Source organism: Rana temporaria, chromosome 9, assembly GCF_905171775.1.
Source record: "Rana temporaria chromosome 9, aRanTem1.1, whole genome shotgun sequence".
Lineage (NCBI taxonomy): Eukaryota > Metazoa > Chordata > Amphibia > Anura > Ranidae > Rana > Rana temporaria.
In genome coordinates this window covers 149,022,447-149,034,702 of record NC_053497.1, presented here as the reverse complement: position 1 = coordinate 149,034,702, position 12,256 = coordinate 149,022,447, and the positions used below count along the sequence as shown (strand labels likewise).

Sequence of the window (12,256 nt, the reverse complement as noted above, 5' to 3'; positions counted from 1 at the left end):
ATTAGGCAGAAAACAGCACTTTTAAGTGTTAAAACACTTTCCTCAGCACAGCTCCTTCCGGGCGTGGTCCCCCTGGTATAACCCACACTCTGCCTCAGCAGCTTCAGTTTTTTTTGCCTAACGTCAGGAGAGACATGGCCTTCTGGAGTCCCTGTACTCTTGAGTTTTTTTTTTATTTATTTTTTTTCGCTTTTATTTTGTTTTTGTTCCTGCATTTTTTTAATCCTGAGATTCTACTATCAACTGCCGACTGGGTGACAGGCTGGGTCTTGACTCTTGTAGTTTCTTGTAGTCCCCCCATGTTCGGCCCCCCATGTTCGGCCATTGAGCGTGTGCCGGCCCTCAGCTCAGCTCTGGGCCGTCCACGACATGCCCCGTTTGCTCCAGGGGTGGCCGGGGAACTACATGTTCCAGGGCGCACATATGACCGGTCTCTATGGCCTTGTCACAGTGTGTCTGGCCGACAGCCATGCCGTTTAGCAGACGTTGGTTCTGTCAGGAATGCCTCCAGCCGGTGGTCACAGGACGGGTAAGTAGGCCCCTTGCTTTGGCAAGGTGGTATGGCTGGTGCTTCCCTGGGGAGGTCGAATGAGGGTCCGCCCTGCTTTCCTCTCTCCCTCCTTCCCCATGCTGGGTGGCGGCTGTAAGGGGGGGCCCTATCGCTACCAGGGACCGTGTGTTGTGGGGTGCTGTTTTTTTTGTGGCGTTTTGGGGAGTTGCTGTGTGTGCTGGCTATGTTTTTTACTGTGTCACTGTCTCTTTAAACTGCGTATGGCCGCCATTTTGCCGCGGACGCAGTTTGCATTGTTTGGCGGCCATTTTCTTGTAGCCGCATGGTGTTTTTTACCTCAGACGGCGGCCATCTTGGAAAAGTCTTGGCCTCTAGTGCCTGAAATACCGCAGCAAAAAAAGTGAATCTCTCACTGAGGGACAGCGCAGCCAGAACTTCTCAGCGCTTCAGCTCACACTGCAACCGGGTGGGGTGGTGAGTTCCCTGGGGGCCCCCCTGCCTTCTGTTTTGCAGCCGGGAGGTGACCGGTGGGTTTTTTCTGCCTTGCAGTGCCTGGGAGGCATAGCGGTGGGGACATGGAGCCTGAACCTGGAGCTTCTGCCCCAGCAATGCCTGAGTTAACCCTTGGGGCCTCTGCCCCTGCCACCTCTGTAGAGGCTATGACGGCAGTCCTTGAGACGTTTCTCGACAGGATTGAAGCGACTAGTGGCCAGAAGGGGGGTAAAAAGCGCCCCCTCCCTGAGCCTACTTTTGGGGATGTCTATGACACAGAGTCAGGCACTGCTATTGCGTCTGGCTCTGGTTCTGTCATGTCAGATGATGCAGGCTTAACCCACGCAGACAGTGAGGATGACTCTGCTTCAGGGTCTGTGAATGATAAGGAATTTGTTGGAGCTCTTATCTCTGCGGTGCGGGATACTCAGAAACTTGAGGATTTGGCTGAGGCATCGGAATTGACGGTCCCTTTTGGGTTCGGCAAGCCACCCCGCACCGCAAGAGTGTTTCCTTGTATTCCATATTTGGACAAATTGTTATACAAGGAATGGGATACGCCGCAGAAAGTATTTGCTATTCCAAAATACTTTGCGACCCGTTATCCCTTTTGAGGAGGACTTTTTGAAAAAGTGGGTCTCTCCTCCGTCAGTGGACCCTCCCGTGTCCAGATTGAGCAAAGCCACCACGTTGCCGGTGGAAGGGGCTCCCGCCTTTAAGGACCCCACAGACAGGAGAGTGGAGGCTGTGGCCCGCTCCATGTTCACAGTAGTGGGTTCGGCAGTAAGACCGGTTTTGGCCGGGACTCTGGTGTCACAGACACTTACCGAACGGGCAAAGTTTTTGCTACAGGAGCTGGAGGCGCAAGGTGCTTCCGAGTCCTGTTTTTACCTGGCTGAACAATTGGTTCAGGGTCTGAAGTTTGTCTGTGAGTCGGCCCTGGATATGCTTCCCTTGCTTTCCAGGGCCTCAGCCTACGCGGTGGTACTACGCCGCCTTGTGTGGCTGAAGTGCTGGTCTGCGGACCAGTCCTCCAAGAAGGCCTTGGTGGATTTACCCTTTAAGGGTGAACGGCTTTTTGGGGCATCCCTGGATGACATCATAAAGGATGCCACAGGTGGTACGAGCACACGGCTCCCACGGTCTGGGAAGGGCAAGGAGCCTCGCCGTAAGCAAGAGCCCTCCTTTACTACCCCCAAGCGTTTTTTTCGCCCACCTAGTGCCGCAGGAAAAAGTTTTCAAGGTGCTAAGACCCCCGCTACAGGGCAAAAGCACACCTGGTACTGCAAGCCTAACAAGCCTGCTTCCGCATGAAGGTCTGCCTCCACCCGTGTCTCGGGTGGGGGGCCGGCTTCGCAAATTCGTGGCTCGGTGGAGGTCTCTTCTTTCCGACCGATGGGTTTGCGAAGTAGTTTCCTCGGGGTACAAGATAGTTTCTCTCTTGTCCACCAAACAGATTTTTACCTTCCAACCTTAAGCTTCCTCCGGATCGCCGGAAGGATCTGTCAGGGGCTGTCCAAAATCTTCTGGTCAGGGGAGTGATTGTGCCGGTTCCCTTGATGGAACGGTTTCAGGGGTTTTACTCCAATCTGTTTGTAGTCCCCAAGAAGGAAGGGGTCCGTCCAATCCTGGACCTCAAAGCCCTCAATTGTTTTGTCAAAGTGCAAAAATTCAGGATGGAGTCGATTCGCTCGGTAATAGCAGCGCTCCATCAGGGGGACTTCATGGCATCCTTGGATATCATGGACGCGTACCTACATGTTCCCATATGCACAAAGCACCAAAGATTTATGCGCTTTGCGATCGGGGAGGACCACTTTCAATTTGTGGCCCTCCCGTTCGGTCTGGCCTCGGCAGCACAGGTTTTCACCAAGGTGCTCGCCCGATCCTAGCCCTGCTGAGGCGGCGCGGGATCGCTATCGTGGGATATCTAGATGACCTTCTCCTGAGAGCTTACTCAAGCTCAGAGTTAGAAGATGACGTGTCTATCACGTGTCAGACTCTCCGAGTTCGATTGGCTTCTGAATTTCCAAAAGTCAGTCTTGGTTCCATCTCAGGGGTTAATCCTGGATTCCGCGGAGGCGAGAGTTTTTTTTCTCCCAACAGAGAAACTTCAGACACTGCAATCTACGGTGCAGCAGTTGTCGATCCAGAAGTGGTCATCTCTTCGATTCTGCATGAGGGTTCTGGGTCTGATGGTGGCCTCTTTCGAGGCAGTTCCGTATGCCCAATTCCACACTCAAGTGCTACAGAAGGAAATTTTGTCACGTTGGGACAAGCTCCCTTCATCGCTGGATTACCAGATTCAGATGAGTCACCTGGTCAAGTCCTCCCCGGTGTGGTGGCTGACGTCTCCGGTGCTTCGGACCGGGAAGTCGTTTCTGCCGTGCCATTGGACAGTGGTCACGACGGATGTCAGCCTCTCCGGCTGGGGGGCGTTTGGGGTACCCAGTCAGCCCAGGGGTGCTGGACTCAGGAGTCCCGCCTTCCAATCAATATACTGGAGCTCCGAGCAATCAAGTTGTGCCTTGCCAGGTGGTCACTGTAGCTGCAGGACCGACTGGTCAGGATCCAGTCTGACAACGCCACGGCCGTGGCGTACATCAATCATCAGGGAGGCACATGGAGCTCAGCTGCAGCGATGGAGGTCGCGCACATCCTTCAGTGGGCCAAAAGGTCCGTTCCGGCTCTGTCGGCCGCGTACATTCCGGGAGTACAGAATTGGCAAGCCGACTACCTAAGTCGCCAAACACTAGACCAAGGAGAGTGGTCACTCCACCCGGAGGTGTTTCAAAGTCTGTGCCAAAAATGGGGCACTCCAGACGTGGACCTTCTAGCGTCCCGTCTCAATCGGAAGGTGCCACGGTTTGTGGCCAGGTCAAAGGACCCGTGGGCGGACACGTCAGACGTGTTGGTGGCACCTTGGGGTCACTATCGCCTAATCTACGCCTTCCCTCCTCTGAAGCTTCTTCCTCGCCTGCTGCGCAGAGTGGAAGCCGAAGGGATTCCAACAATCCTGATCGCCCCAGATTGGCCGCGCCGCTCCTGGTATGCGGACCTGGTGCGTCTGGTGGCAGATGTCCCTTGGCGTCTACCCATGAGAGAAGATCTTCTGTCGCAGGGTCCGATCTTTCACCCTGCTTTACAGTCGCTGGCTTTAACGGCGTGGCTGTTGAGAGCCAGGTACTGAAGGACCGGGGCCTGTCGGGCTCGGTGGTCTCTACCATGCTATGTGCACGGAAGTCTACTTCACGAAAGATTTACCATCGTACGTGGAAAGCCTACATCTCCATGTGTGAAGAGATGAAGTGGCACCCCCGTACATACGTGATTCTGCTGTTCTTACAGCGTGGAGTGGATCAGGCTCTCGCCTTGAGTACGGTTAAGAGTCAGATTTCGGCTCTAGCTGTTTACTTTCAGCGCACTCCTTGGTGCGTACGTTTGTGCAGGGGGTCCGGCATGTGGCCCCTCCTGTGCGTCCTCCACTGCCCCCATGGGACTTGAATTTAGTCCTCTCTGTGCTTCAACAAGCTCCCTTTGAGGACATTCAGAAGATCCCCTTGTTGACTGTCACAGAAGGTGGTTTTTCTGGTTGCTATTACCTCTGTCAGATGGGTGTCTGAACTGGCGGCCTTGTCCTGCAAGGTTCCCTACTTGGTCTTCCATGAGGATAAAGTGGTGCTGCGGACGCAGCCATATTTTCTCCCAAAGGTCGTTTCCGCTTTTCACATTAATGAGGACATTGTGTTACCATCCTTGTGTCCTCGGCCAAAAAACCCGAAGGAGGTCACTTTGCATTCCCTGGATGTGGTTCGGGCCCTACGTGTGTACTTATCTGCTACGGCTCCGTTCCAGAAGTCGGACTCGCTGTTCAGGTTGTGCTTCAGGCCTATGCCCTGAAGGGGTGGGCGCCTCCCTTTCAAGTTACGGCGCATTCAACCAGGGCGATCGGTGCCTCTTGGGCTTATCGTCATCAAGCCTCTGTGTTAACAGGTGCTTGATGACCTGGTCGTCAATCCACACCTTCTCAAAATTTTACAAGGTTGATGCGAGTGCATCTTCGGATGCCTCCTTCAGCCGCAAGGTGTTACAGGCGGCAGTTTAAGGTTGGAGTTCCTCCGTTGAGAAATTCTGTTTTTTGTTTGGGGTGTAAGCTTGGTTTTCTGTGTTTTCCCACCCCTCTAATTTTTTTGACACTGCTTGGGGACGTCCCTAAGGTCAAAGGCTGCTGTGTCCGTCCATGAACGGAAGAGAAAATAGGATTTTTGTACTCACTGTAAAATCCATTTCTCTGAGTTCATGGACGGACATAGCACCCACCCCTCCTTTTTGTTTGTACTGCTTGTTACGAACTGGAGCTGCTGAGGCAGAGTGTGGGTTATACCCGGGGGACCACGCCCCCTGGGAGGAGCTGTGCAGAGGAAAGTGTTTTAACACTTAAAAGTGCTGTTTTCTGCCTAATCTCTCCTAGAAGGAAGGTGCATAATACCCTAAGGTCAAAGGCTGCTGTGTCCGTCCATGAATTCAGAGAAATGGATTTTACGGTGAGTACAAAAATCCTATTTTTTACAATCCAAATTGATGTGGACAAAGCACAATGAACGTCCTTATGGGCCATGAGGGAAATGAGGAGTGCAGTCTTATGGAAAGACAGATGAGAGCTGCTTCATTGAAAATGGTCTGTTTGGTGCAGTTTAGGGTGATCCAAATATGGATTCCAGTGTGAAAAATAGGTTTAACAGCCATTGCATGTATAGCAACAATGCATTTTTACTCCGTTGCCTCCTTATGGTGTGCATGTTTGCCGTGACCCCTATTCTTTCCTATGGGTGAGCCATCAATTCCAGCCATTCTGTGAAATATGGCTGATCACCAGGAATGAAAGGAAGGACACATATGTGCAATAAAAAGAGCCATTGGGGCTGTTTACAGGAGATAGGTTATGTGGTGACTGACAATGAGCTATAAATGAGGGGAATAGAAGCCTTCACCTTAATTATGATGGTGGGCAGTGTGGTGTGCAGGACCAGGTAGTTTGGTGATGAGTGAATGGTAGAAGCAGTCCAGTAGCAAGCATTGGGATTAAAGAAGCAAAAGAATAAAAGTATAGGAGAGGTAGATGGTGGACAGAAAGAAGGTATATGGGTCCTTTTGAAATTGACTCAGATTCCAATCATGGGGGGGAAAAACTAACTATAAGCTCCGAACAACGTTCTATTTTACAAACAATGGGGGGGGGATGTAAGCCTGGAGTTGGGCTTTAAAAGCGAAGTTCACCTCAAATTTTATGGGTTTTCTTCTTTGCATTATTAAAAAAAAAAAAAAAAAAAATATTTTTACAGGTTAAAAAATGTGCATTACTTTTTCTTTCTGGAACCTGCAGAGCATTCCACCCACTATCGAGGAACCATGAGTGCAATGTCCAGCTCCTGAAGAATCTAAGTATAGCTGTCGCTTTGTACCTCTCACATGGGAAAACAGTTGTTGGCACGCAGTAGTTGTAGTTCATTCATTCATTCACAGGAAAAATTATGCTGCCATGTGGGCAGCGCACTCTTTTTTTTTTTTTTTTTTTTTTAAATTGTGACATTGGGTGCGGGGAGAAGATCCTCCACCTGCTGTCACAAAGGGAGATCGAGGGAATGCGGACAGGCGCCCTTTGGTACCATGTTATATGTTGCACCCTAAATACAGGTATAACATGTTACCAAAGGTTATAGTCTGATTGAAAAAAGACACAAGTCCATCCATCCGGTTCAACCAACAAATGCGAACTTACCCTTTAAGATGGAAACTGATCTAGGTCAATTGGTAAGTTTTTGTGTGTGAATGTATTGGTGAGATGTATGGCTACTGCAAACTACAACAAGGGATGGCCCAGGTGCAGTCCATAAAATGTATGCACAAACATAAACCCGTAAATAAGGGCACTTGCCAACAGAGATATTTCTGTAAGAGGGTAGTTTATTTTGGTGGGCGCAGCCAGCCTTTCTCAACATAATCTCACTCAGTCAGTACACCCCTCTCACTTTTGTAAATATTTTATTAAATCTTTTCATGTGACAACACTGAAGAAATGACACTTTGCTACAATGTAAAGTAGTGAGTGTACAGCTTATATGCTCAAAATAACTCGACACACAGCCATTAATGTCTAAACCGCTGGCAACAAAAGTGAGTACACCTCTGAAATATCCAAATTGGGCCCAATCGGCCATTTTCCCTCCCAGGTGTCATGTGATTTGTTAGTGTTGCAAGGTCGCAGGTGTGTTAAATTTGGTGTTATCGCTCTCATACTGGTCACTGGAAGTTCAACATGGCACCTCATGGCAAAGAACTCTCTGAGGATCTGAAAAAAAGCATTGTTGCTCTATATAAAGATGGCCAAGGCTATAAGAAGATTGGCAAGACCCTGAAACTGAGCTGCAGCATAGGATAGGTTCCACTCAAAACAGGCCTCGTCATGGTTGACCAAAGAAGTTAAAATGCACATGCTCAGCGTCATATCCAGAGGTTGTCTTTGGCAAATGGACGTATGAGTGCTGCCAGCTTTGCTGCAGAGGTTAAAGGGGTGGGGGTTGTCAGCCTGTCAGTGCTCAGACCATAAGCCACTGACTGCATCAAATTGGTCTGCATGGCTGTCATCCCAGAAGGAAGCCTCTTCTAAAGATGATGCACAAGAAAGCACACAGACAGTTTGCTGATGACAAGTAGACTAAGGCCATGGATTACTGGAACCATGTCCTGTGGTCTGATGAGATCAAGATAAACTTATTTGGTTCAGATGGTGTCAAGCGTGTGTGGAGGCAACCAGGTGAGGAGTACAAAGACAATTGTGTCTTGTCTACAGTCAGGCATGGTGGTGGGAGTGTCGTGGTCTGGGGCTGCATGAGTGCTGCCGGGACTGGGGAGCTACAGTTCATTGAGGGAACCATGAATGCCAACATGTACTGTGACATACTGAAGCAGAGCATGATCCCCTCCCTTCGAGACTGGGCCGCAGGGCAGAATTCCAACATAACAACCCCAAACACACCTCCAAGACGACCACTGCATTGCTAAAGAAGCTGAGGGTAAAGGTGATGGACTGGCCAAGCATGTCTCCAGACCTAAACCCTATTGAGCATCTGTGGGGCATCCTTAAACTGAAGGTGGAGGAGAGCAAGGTCTCCAACATCCACCAGCTCTGTGATGTTGTCATGGAGGAGTGGAAGAGGACTCCAGTGGCACCCTGTGAAGTTCTGGTGAACTCCATGCACAAGAGGGTTAAAGCAGTGCTGGACAATAATGGTGGCCACACAAAATATTGAAGCTTTGGGCTCAATTTGGACATTTTCACTTAGGGGTGTACTCACTTTTGTTGCCAGCGGTTTAGACATTAACAGCTGTGAGTTATTTTGAGGGGACAGCAAATTTACACTGTTGTACAATCTGTACACTCACTACTTTACATCAGTGTTGTCACATGAAAAGGTATAATAAAATATTTACAAAAAACGTGAGTGGTGTACTCACTTTGCCAATTGTGCAAGTTCTCCCACTTAACCACTTAAGGACCGCCTAACGCCGATATACGTCGGCACAATCGCGTACCTGTACGTGATTGTATAATGCCCAGCCGTGGGTCGCGGACACGCGCCCAGCCGTGGGTCGCGGGCACGCACCCGTGACCCTGTCCTAAGCTCCGTGACCGCTGCCGATGGACTCGTGGACCCGATCGCCGCTGGAGTCCCGCGATCGGTCCCCGGAGCTGAAAAACGGGGAGAGCTGTGTATAAACACAGCTTCCCCGTTCTTCACTGTGGCGCTGTCATCGATCGTGTGTTCCCTTTTATATAGGGAATCACAGTCGATGACGTCACACCTACAGCCACACCCCCCCTACAGTTAGAAACACAAATGAGGTCACACATTACCCCATCAGCGCCCCCTAGTGGTTAACTCCCAAACTGCAATTTGTCATTTTCACAGTAAACAATGCATTTTAAATGCATTTTTTGCTGTGAAAATGACAATGGTCCCAAAAATGTGTCAAAATTGTCCGAAGTGTCCGCCATAATGTTGCATGTCTTTAGACAGGTATCTGCATCCCCCTCCCCCTGAAAGGTGTCAAATGTGACACCGGAGGGTTCCGATGAGCAAGAGTGGAGGGTGGAGCTCCGCTTTAAGAGGCTCCTCTGTCCTCCACTTATTGCCTGTATTAATGGCACCGGTTTAACTTGTTATCAGTATAAAAGACACCTGTCCACAACCTCAAACAGTCACACTCCAAACTCCACTATGGTGAAGACTTAATCTGCAATGGGCAAGCAGCTTGGTGTGAAGAAATCAACTATGGGAGCAATAATTAGAAAATTACAGGCCTCATCTTTTTAAGTGGGAAAACTTGCACAATTGGTGGCTGACTAAATTCTTTTTTGCCCCACTGTGTGTGTGTGTATATGTGTGTGTGTGTGTATATGTGTGTGTGTATATGTGTGTGTGTGTATATGTGTGTGTGTATATGTGTGTGTGTGTATATGTGTGTGTGTATATGTGTGTGTGTATATGTGTGTGTGTATATGTGTGTGTGTATATGTGTGTGTGTATATGTGTGTGTGTATATGTGTGTGTGTATATGTGTGTGTGTATATGTGTGTGTGTATATGTGTGTGTGTATATGTGTGTGTGTATATGTGTGTGTGTGTGTGTGTGTATGTATGTATGTATGTATGTATGTATGTATGTATGTATGTGTAAAATATATATATATATATATATATATATATATATATATATATATATATATATATATATATATATATATATATATATATAAATTAGTGCTGTCAGTTAAACGCGCTATTAACGGCGTTAACGCAAACCCATGTTAACGCCGTCAATTTTTTTTATCGCGCGATTAACGAGGCGGCGTTCGGGGGTTATACCGGTACGATGCCTGCAGCCGCAGGCATCATCCCGGTACCGTTGTTTAGAGCGGGCGATCGGCTATCCAAACATAACAACCGATGCGGCTAAAAGCCGCTCGGTTGTTATGCCAGAGGAGCGGGAGGGGACATCCCCCCCCCCTCCCGCCGCCTTTCGCCGCTCTGACCAGGCCTCCCGTCCCACCGGGAGACCCGATCCTAGATCCGCCGCCTTCTGTGTCCAGGTTGGAGACTGACACTAAGCCGTAAGCGGCTTTGATTCAGTCTCCGCATTGAAACCACGGAAGTGGCGTCATGACGTCACTTCCGGGTTTCTCGGCTGCCAATGGCGCCGGATTTAAAAAAGAACACCGTATTCAGAATCGCCGTTTTCGGCGATCTGAATACTTTGAAGTTCAAAGGAGGGCTCGGAGGTCTTTTAGACCCCCGATCCCTCCATAAAGAGTACCTGTCACCACCTATTGCTGTCACAAGGGATGTTTACATTCCTTGTGACAGCAATAAAAGTGATCAAAATGTAAAAAAATAAAAAAACACAATTTAATATTATAAAAAATAAATAAATAAGAAAACAAACAAAAAAATGTTTTAAAGGGTGAACCTCCTTAATCGCGCGATTAATCGTGAGTTAACTATGACATTAATGCGATTAATCGCGATTAGAAATTTTAATCGCTTGACGGCAGTAATATATATATATATTGTAGTAGTGTGGTGACCCAGGGTTTTCAACTGGACTGGTTGAGGGGCTCCAGGAAGCTTGCAGTTTACAGAGGAAACTGGCATTCCAGTTTCCTCAATTGTTAATAAAATCCCCAGTCCTGAGTTCAGGCTTTAGGCTGGGTTCACACTTGTCCTACAACGGTCCTACATTGGGAGCTCATGTAGCATGACGTGTGAAAATCAATGTTTCCCTATGAGAGCTGTCTTAACTGGTCCGACACAAGTCGGTCCGACTTTGAAACTACTCCCTGTACTACTTTGATCCTACTTTGATCCTACATCAGCCCATTGAATATCATTGAAGTAGGATCAAAGTAGGAGCCTTGTCCTAACCATCCGACTTTTGACATCCGACTTGTGATTACAGCAGCAGTAAAAGGAATTTATCTCACTCTGGGATTGTTTTGATTGGTCAAAGAACAAGTCAGACTATCACAAAGTCGGATCAAAGTAGTATCCTGTTCATGAAAGTAGGATGGATGTAGGACCGATGTAGGACCAATGTAGGACCAATGTAGGACCAATGTAGGATCAGTGTAGGACCAATGTAGCAGAGTAAAGTAGGATCAAAGTAGTGTAGTAGTGTGAACCCAGCCTAAGAGCTGATCAGCACACTGATTGTGCAGGTGTGTGTGGGCCCGATAGGAGACTCAGGACCAGCATTCTGGGCTCCACCCTCCCGAGGAGTCCAGGTTTGCAAGGGAGAACCCCAAGAGTGCAGGTGTGCACGAAAGTAGCTAGAGAGTGCAGGTGTGCACTGTGAAACCCCAGAGACCTGAGTCTAAGGTTGCTGACAGCAGTTGTGCTACTGCTGACAAGAGCGAGGTGGCTCGGTATTTTCTTTTGCACGTGTAAGCCAGGAGGCTGAAGGTACCGTTCTGTGTGGACAGTGAAAACCCCCTGCGTGGGAAACCTATGTTTGGATTTTGTTTATTTTCGCCTTTTCAATAAAAGTGGGCCAACAAGCCCTTAAACATAGTTCCGGACTGGCGTGAATCGCTTAAAATCGCATATCCCACTTGAGCTAAACACCGCCAATATTACTATATATATATATATATATATATATATATATATATATATATATATATATATATATATATATATATATATATATATATATATATATATATATATATATATATATATATATATATATATATATATATATATATATATATATATATATATATATATTTATATTTTATTTATTTATTTATTTTAGGGTTGTCTCGATACTAGTTTCGGTATCGGGACCAATACCAAGCATTTGCCCGAGTACTTGTACTCGGGAAAATGCTGCCGATGCTTCACCTGATGCGTTCCCCCCCCCCGTGTTTCTCTCTCCCGCCGTGTATCCCGCCATGTTTCTCTCCCCTTCCGTGCTCCTCCTCCACCCCCTGGAATTGTCAGGATGGAGAGCGGGGTAGGAGCCGGTAAATCCGGCTCCTTACTGCTCCAAATGTCCATTCACATAACTGAAGCATGGTAACCTGTTTACAATGTTTCAGTTTTATGAATGAAGAGAAGACGCTGTCTTCTCTCCTTTCATTTTCAGCGCAGCTGATGCTGCTGGGGAACATGTGTCCCTAGTCCCTTTCCCT

General features: G+C 48.2%; 1 protein-coding gene across 3 annotated transcripts in view; it reads left to right on the top strand.

The window, feature by feature from the left end:
* FAM3A (FAM3 metabolism regulating signaling molecule A) overlaps nt 1–12,256 on the top strand; it is a 99,483-nt gene that overhangs the window by 41,422 nt on the left and 45,805 nt on the right. The window lies entirely within an intron of this gene.